The sequence below is a fragment of the Arachis hypogaea genome, chromosome 11 (genome assembly GCF_003086295.3).
Source record: "Arachis hypogaea cultivar Tifrunner chromosome 11, arahy.Tifrunner.gnm2.J5K5, whole genome shotgun sequence".
Classification (NCBI taxonomy): Eukaryota; Viridiplantae; Streptophyta; class Magnoliopsida; order Fabales; family Fabaceae; genus Arachis; species Arachis hypogaea.
In genome coordinates this window covers 132,460,016-132,464,995 of record NC_092046.1, presented here as the reverse complement: position 1 = coordinate 132,464,995, position 4,980 = coordinate 132,460,016, and the positions used below count along the sequence as shown (strand labels likewise).

The following is a 4,980-nucleotide window of genomic DNA, read 5'->3' as shown; positions in this document are numbered from 1 at the left end:
GTTGGTTTCCCCACCCAAAGTTTGGGTGGTTTCTCCAGCCTGGGTTGTAAGTGTTGGAGTGTGGATCATATGATTGCCTTTGTTGGTTTCCCACATAGTTGGCCTCATCCCAATCACCTCCTTCAATGCCTACTTCCTCTTGATCTTGTGTGTGTATTGCAGCCACTTGCTTTGTTTCTATTTGCCTGGTAAGCTCTGCTAGTTGCTTGGCAAACACCTTGTTTTGGGCTAGAATTGTATCAACATGGTTCAGCTCCATGACTCCCTTAGTGTTGTGCCTTTCTGATGCATAGTAGTACTCATTCTCAGCCACTGTCTCGATCACTTCAATGGCTTCTTCCACAGTCTTTTTCCTGTTCAATGAACCTCCTGATGAATGGTCTACAGCCTTCCTTGATTCATAAGAGAGCCCATCATAGAAGATGTGCAGTTGCACCCAATCATGGAACATGTTTGGTGGGCATTTCCTTGTCAAGTCCTTGAATCTCTCCCATGCCTCGTAGAGAGTTTCACCGTCTTGTTGTCTAAAAGTCTGAACCTCAGATCGAAGCCTATTGACCTTTTGTGGAGGGTAGAAACGTGCCAGAAACTTGCTTTCCACCTCATCCCATGTTGTTAGACTCCCCCTTGGGAATGATTCCAGCCACTTAGCTGCTTTGTCCCTAAGTGAAAATGGGAACAAAAGCAGTTTATAGGCATCTTCCTGGACTCCATTGGACTTCACAGTGTCACAAATTCTCAGGAATTTTGTGAGATGTTGGTTTGGGTCTTCATTAGCACTTCCTCCAAAGGAACAATGATTTTCCACAAGTGATATTAGCTGTGGCTTGAGCTCAAAATTGTTGGCCTGAATGGGTGGTTTCTGGATGCTACTACCACAATTCCCAGAGGTTGGGTTTATGTATGAACTAAGAACCCTCCTCTCAGGGATGGCATCGTTTCCATCAGCTCTCTCATGGTTGTGAACTTCTCTATCCATGTTGAGATCTAAAGCTTCCTCAAAATTGTCCTCAGATTCTCCTTCAGATTCCTCTTCTCCCACTACTCTCTTCCCTCTTGCTTCCCTTCTAAGTCTATGAAGGGTCCTCTCTGGTTCGGTATATGGAGGAGTTGATGTCTCTCCTCTCCTACCTGTCATACAAGAACACAGCTCAAACACAAACAAGTGAAATACTCTTGGTTAATGGAAGAGTATGGTTAACTCAATTGAGGAATTAATTCAAACAGTTAGTGAGTCAGTGAGTTAGTTGCATGAATTTAAAGGCATAAAGAAGGAAAGCATGTAACCAAGTGCAGAAATTAAAATTCAACAAGTATCTTGGACAGAATTAACAAAGCAAGAGAAAATTGCTCAATCTAGTTAGCTTCCAATTTGAGAATTGTCAATCGAAAACCAATCCCCGGCAGCGGCGCCATAAACTTGATGCACATAAACTAGTTATGCTACGATTTAGGAAATTGCACGATCGGCAAAATTCCTTCCGGCAAGTGCACCGGTTATCGTCAAGTAAAAACTCACAATAGAGTGAGGTCGAATCCCACAAGGATTGGTTGAGTGAGCAATTCGGATTAGAAGTGTGTTCTAGTTGAGCGGAATCAAGATTGAGATGAGTATTGCGGAATGTAAAATTGGCGGGAAAAGTAAATGACAAGGAATTGAAATGGCGGAATCTTAAATTGCAATGAATTAAAGAGCAGAAACTAAATTGCTGAAATTAAAAGGGAATGGGGGTGTTGCATGAATTGAGTTGCAGAATGTAAAGAGAAAGTGGAAATCAGAAATGGGGAATTCATTGGGTTTAGGAGATATTGAAATCTCCGAATCAAAACATGTATATCTCTTCCTCAACCAATGCATTCATTGAATTTTGCTTGGCAATCTTATATGATTGGATCCCAATCCCTTGGCTCACCAATTCTCTCTAAAAACAAACAAATTCCCAATCCCTTGGTTTAAATGTTCATAAGAAGAGATGATGCTTGATCACTGATTATACCACACAATTTCATGAACCACAATTTGGTAGGATTACATGTCACAATATCCATCCAAACCCCAATCCAATTCACTGTGAGAAAGCTTCTCTAGCATGAATCCTCCATTCCTTTCCCAAGGCTCCGAAGGATTCCAAGTATGGGTAGTTTCTTTCCCAAGACAACTACTCAATGGAATTAGATCGAGAAGCTTTCTAACAAAATTCAAGAGAAAAGATTGAAGAAGAAGATAAACTATTATTGATTCATTGAATTACAATAGAGCTCCCTAACCCAATGAAAGGGGGTTTAGTGAATCATAGCTCTGAATTCAATTACAAAGAAAAGGAAAACTAGCTAGAAGTGAAAGTAAAAGTTCCCATCAGGGGCTGGATTCCCCTTCAATCCCCCCTCTAACTTAACTTCTATCCTATTTATACACTTTCTATATTGAGCTTCAGTTGTGCTTCTTGGGCTTTGAGGCCTCTCCTTGCTTTCCTTTTGCCTTGGGTTTATGATCCATAATCTTGATGAGGTTGTTGATCCAAATCCTGTAACATTTATTGAGCCAACTTAGTGATAATCAAATAATGACACATGACTCAATAAATTGAGATTTCAAACTCATCAATCCTTCAGGCCCAATCCCATAAACCATGATATTCAATTGGGTTTCATACCAAAGTAAGTTTAAGTTAATCTTTGTGCTCAAAGACTAACTTAACTCACAATATTTTTGGCCCAGAAACCTTTTCCAAGAGTGGCGTTTAAGTTGTAGTTTAAGCTTAAACTGCAGCTTAAACGCCAGACACTTCCAGTGAGGCCTTTTGTAGAAGCACGTTTAAGCTTCAGTTTAAGGTTAAACTGAAGTTTAAACGTGGAAATGGAAGAAGGTAGCCCTGGAGAGTCATGTAGTCGAACACGTTTAAGCTTCAGTTTAAGGTTAAACTGAAGCTTAAACGTGGAGATAGGAAGGGCAGCCCTGGAGGTCGAACACGTTTAACCTCCAGTTTGAGGTCAAACTGGAGGTTAAACGTGGAAAAGAGTGGAGGCATACTGGAGGTCGAACACGTTTAACCTCCAGTTTGAGGTCAAACTGGAGGTTAAACGTGGAAAAGGGTGGAGGCATACTGGAGGTCGAACACGTTTAACCTCCAGTTTGAGGTCAAACTGGAGGTTAAACGTGGAAGCTTAGAATGGTAGCCCTGGAGGTGTCGAACACGTTTAACCTCCAGTTTGAGGTCAAACTGGAAGTTAAACGTGGAAATGGAGAGAGCAACCCTGGAGTAGAAAAGCTGTCGAACACGTTTAAGCTCCAGTTTGAGGTCAAACTGGAGCTTAAACGTGGAATGGCTCCCTGGTACTCTTCCTGGTTCTGGCGTTTAACCTCCAGTTTGAGGTCAAACTGGAGGTTAAACGTGGAACTCCTCCCTGGGTGGCATACTCATTCTGGCGTTTAACCTCCAGTTTGAGGTCAAACTGGAGGTTAAACGTGGAATGCTCCTTAAGTGAGGCTTTTCATTCTGGCGTTTAACCTCCAGTTTGAGGTCAAACTGGAGGTTAAACTTCAATTCCAGCATTTCTTATCCTTCATGATTTTTGGCGTTTAAGCTCTAGTTTAGGCTTAAACTGGAACTTAAACTCCACATGTGATATTCAAGCTTCCTTTATTGATTTTGTTGCTTCCTTGCTTAGCCTCTTCTTCCCTGAAATCATCCAAACAATTGCATCAAAGTCTTGCAAAATTTCATGAGAAATCTTCCATTCATAGCATTTAAGTAATATAACTAAAACTCATGGAATTTGCATCAAAATCATATTGTTTGGATGGTTCATTGCTTTGTTCTTCATTTAACCATTTTTGGTTACTTTAAGCTCAAGAAAATGCATAAAACAACTAAAACTAACAGAAAAATGCTAGTGAAACTAGCCTATGATGCCTTGGCATCAATGCTGCTAGTGGAGTTTGCATACAATAATAACTACCATGCGAGCATCAGAATGGCTCTATATGAGGCTCTGTATGGGAGGATGTGTCAATCTCTGCTATCCTGGTATGAAGTTGGGGAGAATAGCTTATTGGGGCTTGAGATGATAGCTGAAACTACTGAACAAGTCAAGAAAATCCGAGATAAGATGCTCACTGCTCAGAGCCGTCAGAAGAGTTACGCCGATCAGAGGCAAAATCCCTTAGAGTTTGAGGAAGGAGACCATGTTTTCCTTAAGCTTACTCCAACAACAGGAGTATGTAGAGCGATTAAGATGAAGAAGCTGAATCCTCGATACATTGGTCCATTTCAGATTCTTGAACGGGTTGGACCGGTGGCATATCGGATAGCTCTACCACCTCACCTTTCGAACCTGCACGGCGTATTTCACGTGTCGCAGCTTCGGAAGTATACTCCTGATGCTAGCCATGTGTTAGAACCTGAATCTGTTCAATTAAAGGAAGATTTAACACTCCAAGTGACTCCGGTCAGAATTGATGACACGAGTATTAAACGGTTATGCGGAATGGAAGTTTCATTAGTCAAAGTTGCATGGAGTCGAGCTGGTATTGAGGAACATACTTGGGAACTTGAGTCAGAGATGCGAACAGACTACCCACACCTATTCTTAGGTAACTGAATTCAAATTTTGTAGGCAAAATTCCTATTTAGGTGGGTAGATGATGCGTGAGCATCTTTCCTATCTTTTCCTAGTGAATTTGCACTTAATTTATTAAGTTTTATCAAGAATTAATTATCTTTTAGCCACTATGGATGCTACTTTGAGTCTTGTGCAATTCTGTTTATTTTAGGTAGTATTTGGTTGGATTTGATGGAGTTTCTGCAGAGAAAGAGAAGAAACCAATGAGCTGACCAGCGAGGAGCAACGCGTACGCGTGCCTAACGCGTACGCGTGAAAAGTGAGTTTGCTCAGCGACGCGTGCGCGTACCTGACGCGTACACGTGACACGCAAAGAAGACCATTGACGCGTACGCATGACTGACGCGTACGCGTGAC

At 41.5% G+C, this 4,980-nt stretch overlaps 1 non-coding gene across 1 annotated transcript; it reads left to right on the top strand.

The window, feature by feature from the left end:
- The first annotated feature begins 449 nt into the window (after positions 1-449).
- LOC112726125 (small nucleolar RNA R71) lies at positions 450-553 on the top strand. Its single transcript, XR_003165191.1, has one exon. It is a non-coding gene; the product is annotated as a small nucleolar RNA R71 (small nucleolar RNA).
- Positions 554-4,980: the final 4,427 nt, after the last annotated feature.